Source organism: Galeopterus variegatus, unplaced genomic scaffold, assembly GCF_000696425.1.
Source record: "Galeopterus variegatus unplaced genomic scaffold, G_variegatus-3.0.2 Scaffold7442, whole genome shotgun sequence".
Lineage (NCBI taxonomy): Eukaryota > Metazoa > Chordata > Mammalia > Dermoptera > Cynocephalidae > Galeopterus > Galeopterus variegatus.
In genome coordinates this window covers 58,502-76,656 of record NW_007733553.1, presented here as the reverse complement: position 1 = coordinate 76,656, position 18,155 = coordinate 58,502, and the positions used below count along the sequence as shown (strand labels likewise).

Genomic DNA, 18,155 nt, shown 5'->3' with positions numbered 1-18,155 from the left:
TTTGTGGGGTACAGTGTGTTGTTTCAATACATGCATATCCTGCACAATGATTCACTTAGGGCAGATAGCATAGTTTTGTCCCCATTAGTTCACCCCTAGTCTTCCCCCAACCCCCACCCTTCCTAGCCTCTGGTAACCATTATTCTACTCTCTACATTTTTTTTTTAAACACACAAAGATTAACACACTTATTGCAAAAAGACCTCTTTAAAATGAATTAGAAAAATCTAAGCAGAAATTTGGTGAAGGATATAAGCAGATAAATCACACACCCCAAAGAAACACACCTGGTTAATAAGTATATTCTAGGATCTGGTTGTGGGCAGGGGTGGGGCTGTCTTAGCCACTGTCTCAGGATCCTGGGCATTGGCTAGTTCCATTGCTGGCCTGCATGTCCTTGGTTTCATTCTTGAATAAATACAATTACTAATGGGATGTGTGTGCCTTTCGGGCACTGCCCACCTTCACTAACCTTGGAATCAGACTGGATACTCTGTCAAGCTCTTTTACTTGCCTGTAATCCTGCTGACTGGGCCAATTGTAGAGCTAGGGTTGGGTCTGGAGCTCACAGACCCCTCAAGCCCATTGTCCAGACTGGGTCACAAACCCCTCACATGCCAGGCTGGGTCACCAGACCCCTCACATGCCAGGCTGGGTCACAAACCCCTCACATGCCAGGCTGGGTCACCAGACCCCTCACATGCAGGTCTATGGGCTAGGCCACTGGCAAAAAGGTCCTTGAAGCCATAGGTTGGAGAGCATGGCTGGGCAGGCGGATGGTGGAGGCAGTCAATGACAGCCAAAACAGTGGCACTGTGCATGTGCACTAACTCCCTCCGCCAATTTACAAAGAATGTGCCACACCACCCCAAACAGGACCTAAGGTGAGGGGGCCTGATTAAATTATTCTATTTTCCCAATAATACTCCCACCCTCATTTCCTGTTCCACATTGATTTATCACATGGTACTTATTTTTTATTGCAGCAAACTCTGAAAACCTAGCTTTGCAAAGGAAGGAATGTCACTAAAGGGAATGTAGCATGATCTAATGAGACGGAGAACCATCCAGAAGTGTAAGATTGAGTGGTGTCTGATACATACCACTGTGCTATCCTCAGACATTTAAAATATCCTGCTGTGGTCCCGAGTTCCCTGTAGCACCTGGGGCATCTCAGGGCGCAGTTTAGGAACTTCAGTGCTAGATGAAGAAAGATGAAAAAAACATATTTCATGTAAAGAGCCTGCCTATAGTGTGGCATACAGGTGGTCCAACTAGGTATTCTATGAGGCAGAGTACTGAAATCAAGACAGAGTGGACCTTTTTTTCTTTTGTCTGTTTAGCCTCTGAATTCTCTTCCTACATTTGGGAAATCGGTACTATATAGGTCTTTGTGGGAGGCAAAGCTCTTCTTCCTCTGTAGAATCTGAATAGAATTGAAACCTATTTCTTACCCTCTCTTGAAGCTAGGGCGGGGACCCATGACCAGGGCGTGGTTTTCAGACTCTTGAGTCTCAGACTTGAGTCAGAAGCAAGTCAGCAGCACAGGGTCAGGGGACTGGGGAAACCTCTCTGCCCACATGGGTTAGTGTGCACACTAGCAACCAAGGCAGTAGTGGCCCTTGTCAATGCTGGCAGTGTGGACGGTGGGGGCAGTGGCAGTGATAGGAAGTGCTGTCCTCACTAGACTGGTTCTGTGGCTTGATTTTGGTGATGTAGCCTCCCCCTTTAAAGGCCAATTCTTTTTTGTTGTTGTCTAAAATATACTCTTTTCATTGCACATCTGTGTCTTGGGTTATCTGTGGGGTTAGAAACCCCTCCTCACCCCCAGTCTCAGCTACACGGGTACAATCTGGCATCATGGTCCTGCTGTCAGTGAGGGGGTGGAGGTGGGTGCAGGGCTGTGGTTCGGGAGTCATCTCGGAGCTTGCCCATGCGTCTACACCAGCCTCTTCAGGGCAGGGAGCTCAGACCGTGGTTGTACTTGCACTGCTTCAGGACCTCGCTGGAGCCCTCACACAGGGTCAGGTCACTCTGAGTGGTCGGGCAGTCCAGGAACTGCTTGATCTCCTAGGCGTTGGGCCCCATCTGTGTGGGCTGGGGGCAGCGTAGGAGGGGGCCTGCTGGACTCGGAGCTTCCCCCACTGAAGGCTCCAATCAGGGCACTGCCCACGATGTGTCCCACGCTGAGCCCAGGGCTACCCCAGCGGCCATGGTCGTCATCTGTGCCATGAGGCCCGGCTGGCCTATGGGGCTAGGGCTGGGGTGACTGCCAAGGGCGTGGGTGAGCTGGCAGGTGGGCAGAGGGTGTAGCGGGACGGCCGGGAGGCTGAGAGGCCGCGCTGCGATGCCCCCAAGGCATGGTGGCGAGGTGGGGACGCAGCTGAGCTGCGTCAGAGACGATGTCAAAGGCCAATTCTGAATATGGTTCTCTAGTCTTCCTGAGAATGGGGACAACCAGGTGTCCTTCCTATAAATTTGTTTCTCTGTTTAAATCAACCTAACTACTTTTAAAAATGTGACAAATAGGAAGGAATATTGCCCAAGTTCTCCAATACCTGAAGAGAGGCAAGATTATAGAAAGCATACTGCAACACTTTATCGGATAGAACAAGGATCTGACAGAGTATTGAGATGTGCCTTCTAAAAGCTCTAAATAGTTAATAATCAGTGAAGAACCAGCCTCCAAAGACTGTCAAAGCTGTATGCAAGTTGGTTTTAGATAATGTGGACAGATGTGAGAAAGGAGAAGACTTGGAAATTTAGCACAATGCATCGGGCCCTATTACGTGATACATTTGTGGTAAGTAGGGAAATTTGTAAAGTACCTGTCATTATGGATAATGCTCAGAGAATTTGCAGACCTCCAGAAAAGGCAAGTCTTTCTTTCCATGTATCATGCTAAAGGGGAGCTAGCCAGGACAACAATAAATAGAAATCAGTTTTGAGATTAATGTTAGGCTGATAAGAGGATGAAATTTGGGTAGAATTATCCAAATAGGGGAAATAAGGATGGACAAGGTTTGTTTGGACTATGTATACTTTTGGCAGATCCAGAAATCATTAAATTTATATTTCACACTAGCAGACACTCCATAAGGCCAAATCTAGAAGGGTGTGTTAGGAAAATAAATATGCGGCTCAGAAGGAAAGAGAAAATAAAGCAGAGTTCATCTGCACCAACTTAAGGTACATGAAAAAATGCTCAACATCACTATTCATCAGGGAAATTCAAGTTAAAACCACATCAAGATATCACCTTACTCCAGTTAGACAGGCTATAATCAAAGAGATGGTGAATAACAAATGCTGGCGAGGGTGTGGAGAGAAGGGAACACTCCTACACTGTTGGTGGGACTGTAAATTAGTACAACCACTATGGAAAACAGTATGGAGGTTTCTCAAACAACTACAGATAGATCTTCCATATGATCCAGCAATCCCACTTCTGGGTATATACCCAGAGGAATGGAAATCATCATGTTGAAGGGATACCTGCACTCCCATGTTCATTGCAGCTCTGTTTACAATAGCCAAGATATGGAACCAACCTAAATGTCCATCGATGGATGATTGGATAAGGAAACTGTGGTATATGTACACCATGGAATACTACTCTGTCATAAAAAAGAATGAAATTCTCCCATTCTCAACAATATGGATGAGCTTGGAGAAACTTATGTTGAGTGAAATAAGCAAAGCACAGAGGGATAAATACCACATGTGTTTACTCATAAGTGGGAGCTAAGAGAGAAAGAAGGAAGGAGAGAAATACCACAGTGGTGCATTGGACTTGCAGAGGAAGAGAGCATACCTAGGGATACAAAGTGCAGTGGGGGAAAGAGGGATGGGGAGGGAGGTTGGGGATAATCTAGTGGGGGACAAGGGGGATAATCGCAATTTGCAGCAATGGGCATGCTGCCAGTATGGATCTGGCCATCACATCTTGGGCACAAGTGGTGAGAATCAGCTATGTATCTCATGAATATTCATAAGCAATTAAAAATGTACTATGCAAACAAAAAAAGTCATGTTGTACAACTTAAATATATGTAATTTTTATTTATTAATTATAACTCAGTAAAGCTGGGGAAAAAAAATGATTTGTGGTGTGGGTACTTGATTTTTAAATGTGCCATAGATTTAATTTTAAATTTTACTGCTTTGTAAAAACAAAAACAAAAACAAAAAAAGAATCCAGTGAAATGTCTGAAACTCAGGTGGGCCTACTCGAAAAGAGCGGAGGAAAAATATCAGGAAATGAAACCCTGGAAGCACACCCATGATTGAAGAACGGAATTGTTGGGCCGTCCCTGTGGCTCACTCGGGAGAGTGTGGCGCTGGTAGTGCTGAGACCGCGGGTTCGCATCCTGTATAGGGATGGCCCATGCACTCACTGGCTGAGCGTGATGCAGGGAACACCAAGCCAAGGGTTGCGATCCCCTTACCGGTCACAAAAAAAAAAAAGAAAAAGGAAAAGAAAAAAGAACAGAAATTGTTCTGCTGTCTTGAAGTATAAGTTCCTCAAGAAGTAGTTTTGGAGGTGCACCCAGCAGAAGATACTCTTCTTGCTTCAATAGAATAGGATAGGATAAGCATTTTTAGTCCATACACTTTTTGTGAAATAAACTGAATCCATATATATATGGATTATATATATATATATACATATATATATGTATATATTTTTTTTTTTAGATTTTTAGATTTTTTTTTTTTTAAAGATGACTGGTAAGGGGATCTTAACCCTTGACTTGGTGTTGTCAGCACCACGCTCTCCCAAGTGAGCTAATTGGCCATCCCTATATAGGGATCTGAACCTGTGGCCTTGATGTTATCAGCACCACATGCTCCCAAGTAAGCCACAGGCCAGCCCCTGAATCCATATTTTTGAAAGTCACAGATGATTTGGCTTCCAGGACATGAAGCAATGTCAGGTGTAACTCATTTCATCCCTTAATAAGTGAAATCATGTCTCGAATGCATGCCATTGTTATACACATAGGCTCGTAGGACTTTCATGCTCTTAGGAAGGATATGCTGTGGGAATATTTGGCTCAAGAGCCTCTCAAATATTAGGCAACATTATAATTTATATTATCTATTCAAAAATGATTACTGATTCCAGCAGTGCTCTTAAAGGCCCACGAATATCCTTAATGTGAAATCTCATTATCAGTTCTCAAAACTCAGTTTAAAAACAATTGCCTAAATAGTTTTAAGTATGCTTCAAGGTTCTAACCTATCCATGCATCTTCTCAACCTATATACTCTATGTAAACTGTCTCATGTATGTGTTTTTAAATCAAGTTCCTGTGCATCAGCTCTTTTTCTCTATCATGGGAAGAAGGTAGGCTAATTCAGATAAGGAAACTTTCTTACCTGTTGCAATATAAGGGGAATATAATGCATTTATACTGTGAAATTATTGGTTTTGTGGCTGGGTCAAGATTCAGTTATTGGACTCACTTTTTTTTTCTAGAATGGCCAATTACAGAGAAAGAAACCAGAAGAGTGGGAAAGAGCCCCTGGAGGTTAAAGGCAGTTATGTGACTTGGGTCTTCCTCTGGGTACTTGGGCACAAAAGTTTAAGGCAACATCCTTGTCCCTTTCTCAAATGGTTGTGGACCTAGCCCTTCACATCTGACAATAACCTGCATTTCCAGTCTGATAGCCTATCATTTCCTCCCACATGTTCTAAGCAACCACCCTGCCGGGTTCCTCATAATTATCTTTCTACACCAGGACCTTTTGTGACTTTGCCCTTTGTGCCTGCTCTTGTTTCTTTAACAATATCCTCCTCCTTCTTCCTCTGTAGTGAGGGGTTAGTTGTTCTGTCATTTATGTCCCCACAGTGCTTCGTTCATAACCTGTAAAAGCGTACGGTCTTCTTTATTACATGATTTCTGGTTCCATCTTTTACCTTCGCTGCATGCTGAGGATCACAGCAGCAGTGTCTCCTGCTCAGTTGACTTTGCACCTGCCACATTGCAGGAATACTCAAAACACTCTCAATAAAAGTTGGATTGAATTCTATGTTAGTGTATCTGTAGTCAAACTCATTGTCTAGAATGTTTTAAGCTAGAACTTAAAACATATTTGCCTTGATTTTCACTTTTATAGCAATATGTTGAGTGAGACAGTCACTTAAATTCACTGAACATTTCATTGCATCTTATAAAAAGGTGCACTTTTGTAGATGACTTCTGAGATGCCTTTTAGTCTTATATCCTCAGTTTGTAATTCAGGCTTTTCAGTGTGACCTTGGGAAAATTATTTAATCTCTCTGTTAAATGAAGAAAATACTTGCAAATTCAGACAATGGTTGTGAGGATTCAATGAGATTATATCTGAAATGGATTAGATTGGTTCACTACATAAATGTTTTTTGAGCACCTGCCTAGGTGCCTGGAACTGTGCTAGGTATTGACCTGTAGAGGAGAATGAGACATTGTCTCTGTCCGGGGGGAAGTTACAATCTAGAAGGCTTGCCTGGCAGAGTATGAACTCAAACTGCTCATTCCCTTTCTGCTTTCCCTCCCAGCCTATCGGTTATTTACTACTATCATTTATTTACTACTGGTATTTGGAATGGAATGGGAAGAAAGCTTTATATTTTACATTTACTTCTCACATAATATCTAAATACAGAGATGAACCTTACTTCAAAAGCTAAAGCTACAGCTGATGTCATTTTTCAGTAGAGAAAGTGAAGACATAATTTTGAAATAACAAGGCCAAGAAAGAGCAGCCCTGGATAAAATGGGAGTTCGGTGCTCTCAGAGGTATGTGGTGGGAGTAACTGGCTCACGAGTTCTCTTGGCTTGAGAACAGCATTTGAGATTTCCTTATCTTACAAAGAAAAAAAAATTTCTATTTTATTAGCAGAAGAACAAAGTAAACACAGTGACTAGTATTTCTAATGCAATAGCTTTATATAAGTTACATACAATAAAACAAGTGCTTAAGAAGGTTATGATGTTATTTTCAAAGCAAGCCACCGAGTGGGTTTGGCCTCCAGGAAAACTGCCTACACATTTTAAAAATGTACACCAGCCAATCAGTTCTGACACTTCCACCCTGACCTACTGGTTTGCTTCACTTCACCTCATTTAGCACCATGTTTCTATGTCAATCAACTACATATGTCTAAAGTTGTGGCCGCACGACACCAGATTCTTTGCTGCAAATGAACAATACAACGATTTATTCACACAGATGTACTTACCTACTTACAATTTAAAAATATCAAGTTAAGAAAGTCAGAAAAACTGGACTTTTCTTTTAAAGGGTCAAATATCTGGCTGCTGTTTTTGTGGAGTTAGTTAACTGTGTTCATGTAATGAATTGCATTGGTAACAAATGATGGACAATTAGCTGTCAATGTAGGAAAAAGTGATTCCACCTGACAAATTATAACTTTAGAAGTATTTTTCTTAAGAAAATTGATGTATACATCCAGCAAACATAGACACCTTTTACTTTTCAGGCAGTGAGAATGAAACTGTAAATAAAGTGGCCTGAAGTAACACTCTAATTGGGGAAGACAAATACGAAAATAGACAATCACAAAACTATGTGAAAAGTACAACAGAGGCAGGTGGAAATGGCTACAGGGCCACAGAGGAACAAAGGAGCTGCTGCTTGGGAAGTGTGGGAAGACTTCAGAGGAGGAGATATATGACTTCCTAAAGAAGAGAAGGAACATCACAGGCTGGAAAAATAGGGGAAGGAATTCTTGGAACAGAAAAAAGAATCTTCAAAAACATAGAAATATAAAGGCGTGTTCAAGGATATCAAGAATGCATTTGAAATGCCAGGTGGGCAATGAAGCGGGTACAGAGGTTGTGTCTGCTTGTGAATAGTCCTTTATGCAGTTCTAAGGGGTTGGGACATTCTCCTGTGTGTGGGAGCCACCAGATGTTTTCAAGTGGGATAGTGACAGTCTTGTATTTGTATTGGCATTGGTTGGTCTGTCCACCTGTCCATTGTCTCTATGTCTGCTACTAGAGTGTGTAAAGGACTTCTGATTTCTAGGCCTGAGAACCACTCAGTCTCCAGCTTCAGCATGTAGGTCATAGAGGCCTCACTCTGGAGCAATGTGGCATTTCGGATGCGTAGCTAGAGGAGGGTTAGTGGAAAGAGCATAAGGACGGCCCTCGAGCTTCAACAAGGGACTCACAAGATTCTGCAGTTATATAAGACAGAATGAAATGTGCTTGTAGCACTTAGCTTTCTTTACAATTGTGAGGATTCTGTTTCCAAGCAAATGTTAAGAATTGAATAATAAGTCCTGTGGTACCAATGCTGACAGAAAGCCAAAATTTTGTTTATTCAGATAATTGAAGTCAATATTTCTTACCCATTCTAGACTCACCACCACATTAAAGGAAGAAGCTGAGAAAACCTTGTAGTAAAAAAAACATGTGAGTGATGGAGGTTATGGTTGACTCCCCAACATCTGCCCCCACCTCCCCTATTGAGAAGCAATGATGTAATATGTGGAGTTGACCGCAGCTCAAGAGTTGGGGAGTCTTGTCTAAAGCAAGTGCTATTTTCCTGCCAGTGATCGGTTCAGAAGTTGGTATGTGACCTAATTCCAGTCAGTGAGACACGAGAAGAGGTTTCCTGGAGGCGTTTCACAAAGTGCTCTCTCTCCTCCTACCGAAAGTGCTGAATGAGGAACCAGTCTCTCTATCTCTTGCTGAATGTGAACACAAAGCATGTAGCTCTGATTGCTACCGGAAGCCATCTTAAGACTTCAAGGTCATTAATTACTCCATGTTGTTGTATACAAATATCAAAACACCACCTTGTACCCCATAAATACATAATTTGTCAACTAAAAATAATAATTTAAAAAAAGGGACAAGCTGGGTTGAAGGACTGAGCTGAGCATAAAGACAGAAAGAACCAAATTTGATGTCATGGTTGAATCTTTAAATCGACCACCCTTGAAATCCATTTTGCCTCTGGTTTTCCAGTTGTGATAATTAAAACACTTCTTTAAAGTAAAGTGATTTAGGTATTTTTCTGCTCTGCCTCATTGTGCTACGTCCCCCTCCTTCTAGAACCACACCGCTTAGCTGTGCTGCCTTCTTCCCCCATCATCCCCTTGACTCTCTGGGCATTGTTCTACACTCATTTAGGAAACTGATAGCTAACACACATCTTCTCTACTCAAATCCTGCCATCATCCTGGGTAGCTTCAGTATTCTCCGAATGTCATGTTTGACATGCTTACATCAGGAACAGTGAACTCTACCCTGATGACCTTTATTTCCATTCCTCCCAGCATTCGTTTCTGAAGTCATATTCCCTTGAAATCTGCTATTCCATTTTCTGGCCGCAAAGCCCTATCCCTGTCCCTTCTCCCACCTGTCTCACTTCCTTCCTCCCAACAAAACCTGTTTTTCTACCTCATCACAATCCCCAGCCCTGGTTTCCTTCCTAGCTTCCAATTTGTTCAGTTTCTTCCTATTTCACTTCCCTTCCTGAACCAGGACAAAACCTATGCTCATCAGCACCTTACTTCTCTCCCCCTTGATCTACTATTTTTCAATGTCCTAGCTTCCAATTTGTTCAGTTTCTTCCTATTTCACTTCCCTTCCTGAACCAGGACAAAATGCTATGCTCATCAGCACCTTACTTCTCTCCCCCTTGATCTACTATTTTTCAATAGTCCTTAGCTTTTGAGTGATCTGACTTTTATTTTTACAGCTAGTACTTCAGGGCAAGGTGTTGCTGAGGAAAAAGCAAATAATTAGGTTGAATCCACTTAAGTTTGTAATTTTCAATTCATCTGAACTGAAGTACCATTCAGCGTTCTTTTTATTCATACTTTCAGTATTTTTATTCATACTTTTTATTCATACTTTCCAGTATTGACCATTCAGAGCTTTTACCTTCTCTTCTATCCTCTGTCCATTCTCTCCCTCCCTCATTCTTAGCAGACGTCCTTGCTTCCTGCTTCACAGAGCAAATAGAAGCCACCAATATAACTTATCTCACATATTCTTATCTCCAACCTTACTGCCTCTTCTCCCATCTTTACAAGTTTTGCTTCTTCTTAAAGGAAGAAGAATCACCCCATTTAGTGGAGAAAGAACCTTCCTTCCATGGATATTCTTGACCTTGTTAACTTTTGCCTGCTCTAGAGTTTTAACCGGTGATATTCACAACCTCTCTGTCCCTGCTTTCTTTGATTCCATGCTCACGGAGATTGGCACACGCTGGCTTAGTCCTGGCAGATTCACTAGTAGCCACCTCCTGAGTTACACCTGATCAGAACAGGGTGTACACAAGGACCCTCATCCTCACCAGCTCATGATAAGGGAATTAGCTGAACTGTTGAAGGATTAGCATTCAGGTGCTTGGGAAGAGTCCCAAGCAACTTGTCTGCCTATTGACCCTTACCTTTTTCTTAACTCTCTGTGACTGAGCTTTTATCTCAAGCTGCTGGTTAGTGACCTGATCCCCCACTGGGATTAGGATTTCTGCACACCATTGTCTGCTTGGCTGGTGTTATCTGTTACTTACTTTTAATTGCAAAACTGATTTTGCACTAATTTAAGCAAAAAGAAATCTTGTTGGGATACAATGAAAATCAATGAGAGACTAAAGGAAAATTTTGACAGAAGGACAAGATCCAGGGTAACTTCACAGAGTCAGGAAGCAGGCAACACAACAGACATTTTTGGCTGAAAGGAAGCTGTGACTTTGCCACAGACACTGTCACGATTACTGTAGCTATGAATGGTTCTAACTGTCGTGTTGTCTTTGTTTTACTTATTCAAAATTCAAAGTCCTGAGCAACAGCATCTGAGCATCTAATTGGCTGATCCTGAGTCACTTGCTTGTGTCATGACTGCCAGGGTGGGAAAGAAGATGAGGGCAGAGCAGGAGGGGTCAGTTTCCTTCTCGTTCCATAGTGGAAGGTGGGATGCTTCATCCAGTCAAGATTATTCTAGTAACACCCTTTTGGCATTTCAACATTGGTGCATACTTACAGTTATGAAAATGGTGTTCCAAATTCATGTCATACCTGAAAACAAACTCATCCTCTCAACCTGAATTCCTGACTTGCCTCACTCCATTGCAAATACAGTGGCTCAATTTCTCAGTTCGTGTACTTGAACAAAAAAATGCTGAAATTGTATAACACAGGTAACTACCTTTTAAAGTGGTAGCCTCCGTTGCCTCTGAAAATGAGCACAAGGAAATTTAGAACCATTAGAGTAAATAAGCAGCAGCATATTTACTTCAAAATTTGATAGAGTACCTCTGACCTAGTTTCCAACTAATTTTCCTCTTTTTATTTCACCTGGATTTTTTGCTTATGGAAAAAGAGGCATAGTTGGGAGTTCGATGTTGGGGTAAGAATATTTCCTATTAAACCATGGGATTATCCAAGGATAAATAAGTTTCTGTGAATATAAATAATGAAGCACCATGCTGGCAAACACACACCAGTTCTCTCAAATTCCTCTGCTAATGACTTCCTTTATGTGTTGACACTTCCTAATCTATTCTTTTGTATGTGTGTGTATGTTATTTTCAAACCTATTTCTTTTCTTTAAAAATTTTTTATTATTTATTATTAGCATATTTATTATTACAAATTGTGATTTTTCTTTATGCCCTTTACCCGACCTGTCACTCCCCAAATCCCCTTCTTCTTTCCCCGCCATCTCTAGTAACCTTAGTTTTTTTCTTTATTTATTATTACAAATTGTGATTTTTCTTTATGCCCTTTACCCGACCTGTCACTCCCCAAACCCCCTTCTTCTTTCCCCGCCATCTCTAGTAACCTTAGTTTTTTTCTTTCCTTCTGTAAGTTCAACGTATTGTTGTGGTCCTTTCTTTCTCTCTCTCTCTCTTTCTTTCTTTCTTAGCACCCAGTTATAAGTGAAATGTGGTATTTTTCTTTCCTTGCCTGTCTTATTTCACTTAACATAATTTTCTCCAGACTCATCTATGTTGCTACAAATGGAAAAAAAAAAAAAAAAAGAATTTCATTCTTTTTTGTGGCTGAGTAGTATTCTATTGTGTATATATACCCCATTTTTCTTATCCAGTCATCTGTTGATGGACACTTAGGTTGGTTCCATAATTTGGCTATTGTAAATAGAGCTACAATAAACATGGGAGTGCAGGTGTCTCTTTGACATGATGGTTTCCATTCCCTCTACTCTTGAATGTAAATCCTAAGTAGCACAATCAAAGTGTCACAAACACAATGAAAGGATAAACTATTCCAGAGAAACCTGGGTGGTGAACTTGAATGTCTGCCCTTTCCCCCTCTGCTTCTAGCAAAGGGGTTGGGAACCCTTGGAAACATTGTTAGAACTAGTTATTACTATTATTTTTTTCTCTATCATTAACATTAAACCACATAGGATTGGGTTGGTAGCTTGTTTACTTTCTGTTACAGTCTGGCAACCTCAAGTTAAATGCCTTTAATTGAAAGTAACATTTCTCTAGACTGTTCAGACTGCAGACCAGGACACTGATAAAGATTTACATATCCCCACTTGCTGGAATTATCTTGGTTATCAGGGTTGAAAGCCAAAGTCAAATGCTTTTAACAGAAGTGTTCAACAGGCTTCTTTCAGTTTTAGGAATCTAAATCACTTAATATGTTACCTGCTACTCTTGGGTAGACTTCTGTGGATAAGAAATCTAGTTTGCCTAGTCTTTAATGAAGGATAATAGTGCTCCATACCATTTCATAAATATTCAAGGATTTACTGATTGGAATGATCATAAAACCTTATTAGTGTATTAATTATTTGGTTCACAGTTTGTGAGAATTGCTAAAATATTGAAGACTGTCTTTTGAATGTGAATCTTGCCTTTGGGTCACCACATGAGCATCAAGGTCACCTCTGTACCCTGCTTTATGTCATCTTAGAGTAAATCATTTTAGTCCGGTCATTGCTGTGGCTACTAGCTGTAGCAAGTAAAATCAGACTGCCCCTTGTCTTAGCTACTCTGTAAAACTCTTGCTTTCTGCCCTGGGCTTCTCTGTCACAGTCTTAGAAAGATGCCTGTGGGAACCCGTTCAGACATTCTGATGCATTTCTCCAAAGGAACGAAAATGTTAACATATCATGGGAAAACACTCGATCATTTGTTCTCTCTGAGACTGAGCAAATCCTCTACTCTTTCATGTCTCATGTGGACAACTCTGAACCACATTCTACATGGCTTCTCAGGGAGGCTCTGGTAGGCAGTAGGATCAAGGTTCAGTAGCCTACAGTGATGACTGGTTTAATAAAACACTCTTGATTTGGCTTTCTCTCCTCTCAATTTCACTCTCCTAAGCCCCTAAGTTCCTTAGGATTATTGACCCTCAAATTACTTTCACCTTGCCTCAAGAAACCCAGGTAAATACAGGGAAACTAAACTCACATATCCTAAAACAACTGGTGAAGAGGCATAACTTCCCTGAAGGGAAAATTCAACTCTATCAACCAACTAGTAAATCTTATTTAGAAACATATGTCTAATTGAGAAAAAAATTGGTCTTGTTCAAGAATAGGGGAATAGGACTTTTGGGATTCCAGAGCCTTGGAAAGATCTCCTGAAGGATGACTTTAATCCCGGTGGGGGAATTTTTAAGCCACAGATGCTAAAGAAGTTTGAATTAGCAGGAAGAGGTGGGCTGGCTTTGCAGTGCAAAAATAAGACAAAACTTTGGACTTCAAAAGTAGTTACATGTTTTTCTTCCATATTATGAGCTCTGCATTCTCAACTAATCTCTTGTATTTTTTCTCAAATGAAAGGAATGTATTTTGGCATTCCAGAGATGTTCCAAAACTATGTGGATCCAAAGGATAATTGAATCAAGAGACTGGTGTTCTGTGTGGGCAAATTAGATGGCTAACACCTCCTGCAGAATGTTGCTTGAATAAAGCCCATTCTTCTTTGACTGATAAACTAGTATGTGACAATAGGAATTGTAGGAGATTGAGGCCAAAGAAAATAAAATGTTTCTATGCACTCTAATCCAAGTTGTTTTTTCTATCTTGACCGAACTGCTGACAGTGTGTATCTCCATAAGCTGGGAAATTTTCTTGTGTGTCCCTTCCAAGTGGTTCTGATAATCCCAGTTCATACAGAAGGACACTGGTTTGATTTTTAACATCTTTTTTGGGAGTTATCCCTAAGGGAGCTTGAACAAAGACTTATGAGACAAAGAGAAGTCTAATCTATCTCTTGAGTGAACATTTCTCAAATGGAGCAGTTATAAATTTATTATATCAAGAAGAGTCAACCTTTATATAATACATGGCTTTTCTGAAGTTTAAATAAATGTTTATATAAATAATAGGTGGTAGTGAAAATAACAAGAGCAAATTATCAAGAGTCCACCTGTGCTAGGCTAGATACAGTGGCTACTTTTCACACACCATTTCGAGTCCTCAAAACAATCCTGCAAAGTAAATATTATTATCCTCATTTTCCAGTTGAAGAAAATGTGCATCCATGGGCACATAGTTCGTACGTACATGGCAGTGCTTTAATTAGAATAATCATCATTATCGTAATCATAAAGATTGCTGGCATTTATTGTGTATATGCTGATGACCACATCTGGGATGAGCACCTTACATATGTTTTAAAATTTAATTCCCTTAATAACTTCTTGAGTTAGTCATATCATGTGCATTCTATATGGAGAAAATGAGTTTTGAAGTTAATTTCATCAATGTCATACAATGGGTCAGTAGCAGCTCTGGGTTTTAGCTAAGATATGAAGGTCTCTAAAGCCTTCACCTATTTCATAAGGCTCTGAAAACAGATTTCTCATATCTTGCCCTGTGCTTATCTCGGCTGACATGTTTCTGTCAAGCATGTGACAGGATAAATTCCATTTCCCACCATTGCCCCCAAGGGTCTGACTAATGCTGCTCTCTTCAAGGGACTGCTAACTTCTCTAGTTTAAGCAATGTTCAGAACAACTGATGTGAATAAAACCCCTTCCTCCAAGGCTTCTCTTGTGCATGGTTCATTCCCTGGACTAACAAGACCAAGAGATAGGCCTGTAGGGTCAACCAGTGAAACACTGATAACTGCAGCGTCTCAGTGAAGCAACAAGCAAAATTTAATGGAAAATAGGCACATTTTATGGTAAATCAGTTCCATTTGTGAGATTTCCTCCAACAGTGGCCTGTAGGGTCAACCAGTGAAACACTGATAACTGCAGCGTCTCAGTGAAGCAACAAGCAAGATTTAATGGAAAATAGGCACATTTTATGGTAAATCAGTTCCATTTGTGAGATTTCCTCAAACAGAGTCTAAGGCGCCATGACAAGCTGGAAAACTAGATTGACAATTGATTCAGATGTTTACTGTATATTCATTCTCCTTCCTTCTGACATGGCATGTTTGTTTCTTGGATGGTGGCATTATAGATCCCCAGGTTTCAAGGTACAGGGAAATAATCTTAAATGTAGGTTGCATGTTTGGGTTTTAGCAAAGCTTCTTTGACCTGTCTGCATACAGAACAGAACCTAGGAACAACACAAAGGAGGGAAGCAACAGTCTCATTTTCATTTCCAGACATGCTGACAAGGTGTCAAAAAATTTTCTTATTTGCTATTTGGATACATGAACCACCACCTAGCCTCTCCTCTTACACTCACTCCTTAAAATTCCTCGCCTAAGTAGAAAGCATGACTTTTGTTGAGAATTTCTTAAAATAAATGTAAAGCCTATTAACAGGACAATACAATGATATAAATATAGGGGAATAGGACTTTTGGGATTCCAGAGCCTTGGAAAGATCTCCTGAAGGATGACTTTAATCCCGGTGGGGGAATTTTTAAGCCACAGATGCTAAAGAAGTTTGAATTAGCAGGAAGAGGTGGGCTGGCTTTGCAGTGCAAAAATAAGACAAAACTTTGGACTTCAAAAGTAGTTACATGTTTTTCTTCCATATTATGAGCTCTGCATTCTCAACTAATCTCTTGTATTTTTTCTCAAATGAAAGGAATGTATTTTGGCATTCCAGAGATGTTCCAAAACTATGTGGATCCAAAGGATAATTGAATCAAGAGACTGGTGTTCTGTGTGGGCAAATTAGATGGCTAACACCTCCTGCAGAATGTTGCTTGAATAAAGCCCATTCTTCTTTGACTGATAAACTAGTATGTGACAATAGGAATTGTAGGAGATTGAGGCCAAAGAAAATAAAATGTTTCTATGCACTCTAATCCAAGTTGTTTTTTCTATCTTGACCGAACTGCTGACAGTGTGTATCTCCATAAGCTGGGAAATTTTCTTGTGTGTCCCTTCCAAGTGGTTCTGATAATCCCAGTTCATACAGAAGGACACTGGTTTGATTTTTAACATCTTTTTTGGGAGTTATCCCTAAGGGAGCTTGAACAAAGACTTATGAGACAAAGAGAAGTCTAATCTATCTCTTGAGTGAACATTTCTCAAATGGAGCAGTTATAAATTTATTATATCAAGAAGAGTCAACCTTTATATAATACATGGCTTTTCTGAAGTTTAAATAAATGTTTATATAAATAATAGGTGGTAGTGAAAATAACAAGAGCAAATTATCAAGAGTCCACCTGTGCTAGGCTAGATACAGTGGCTACTTTTCACACACCATTTCGAGTCCTCAAAACAATCCTGCAAAGTAAATATTATTATCCTCATTTTCCAGTTGAAGAAAATGTGCATCCATGGGCACATAGTTCGTACGTACATGGCAGTGCTTTAATTATCAGCTACACTATATTTCTTTAGGTCTAATCAGGACACGTTGGTTAAGATTTCTGAAAATCAAATTACAGTCAGGTAGTTGGTGCCTTCATAAAAGGCAGTGTCTGTCAGGGTGAAGTAGTTCCAGCCACAAGAACTCACAGCAAAGAAAGACGAGATGTGGGTGGATTTCTTTTCCCCATTATTTTATCAATTTCCTTTTACAGATTGCTCAGTAACATCTGTTGGTTACTGAAAACCCAAGTAAGAAAATCAAAGGCCCACTGTTCATGGCCTTGAAAACAGACACTGAGGCACAGCTTGTTTCTGAACAGGCATTTCCAGGGCACGCTCCAGCATCATCTCAGTTTGCCCTCATTTCCCTATTCCTGTTCATTTAGGAGTATTCTTCCTTTCATTAACTGCCTGCCCCTTTCCCTGCTACCCACCGAAACAAAATAAAACACATCTTGGAAAATCCAGTCCAATGTAGTTTGGACTTGATATTTCTATCAACATTTTTTGTTGTACAAGATAAAAAATAGATACATTGCTCTCTCTCCCTCTCTACTTTCCTCCCTCTCTCCCACCTTTCCTTCTTCTTTTTGTTTTTACTTTTCATTCTATCAAAGATATAAATGTGTAAAGCTTAAAGAGTTAGATAATTATGAAAAACAGCTGTCTCTGTTCTTCTCTGCCCATCTTTTCCCCAGAGGAAATGACATTCACCCATGTTAGCTGCTGGATTTTGTATTTACCTTTTTGTCTCTAGATAACATGCTTATATGGCTACTTCTTGACTTTTCAGTTTTATGCATTATCTCTCAGTCTCTCACTGTAGAAGATGAAGATTTTTTTATTAGCATTTTCATTATTACAAATCACACTATTCTTTAAGCCCCTTATCCAATCTCTCCCTCCCCTTCCCCTTCTAATAACCATAGATTTGTTCTCCCCATCTGATAGATTAACTGGTCCTCTGTTGATTTGTTGCCTAGATGATCTGTCCAGCGCTGAGACAGGTGTGATCAAGTCCTCCTCTATTATTGTAAAACAAATGCTTCTGCTGTTACTCTGGAGTGTGCTTTGTGCAGAGAGAGGACCTCTTCTTTATTTTGGTCTCCGCTATTGTCTCTCCTGTGTCAATGCAGTTGAGAGTCTGGCGTGCCATCTGCATGGTGGCTGTGACTGCTGCTATAGAAACTAGCCACTTTTGTGGCAACCATAGCTATTGCAGTGGCTAGGGTGGGCTACCTGCGCGGAAATGGTGTTTTTGGTGTGCTCTTTACCTGGTTGTGGCTGGGTTTGGCTTCCCCTGCCCCAGATCCATACCTCAGGATCCAGGCTGGGCCCTGGGGCAGTGATGACAGCTTGCCTAGTTGCAGCTGGATTTGTCTTCCCCTGGCTAGAAGATGAGGATTTTGTTATAATTTTTC

At 40.6% G+C, this 18,155-nt stretch overlaps 1 pseudogene; it reads right to left on the bottom strand.

The window, feature by feature from the left end:
* Nucleotides 1-1,886: 1,886 nt before the first annotated feature.
* LOC103607456 lies at nt 1,887-2,362 on the bottom strand (annotated as a pseudogene).
* Between the last annotated feature and the right edge of the window lie 15,793 nt (nt 2,363-18,155).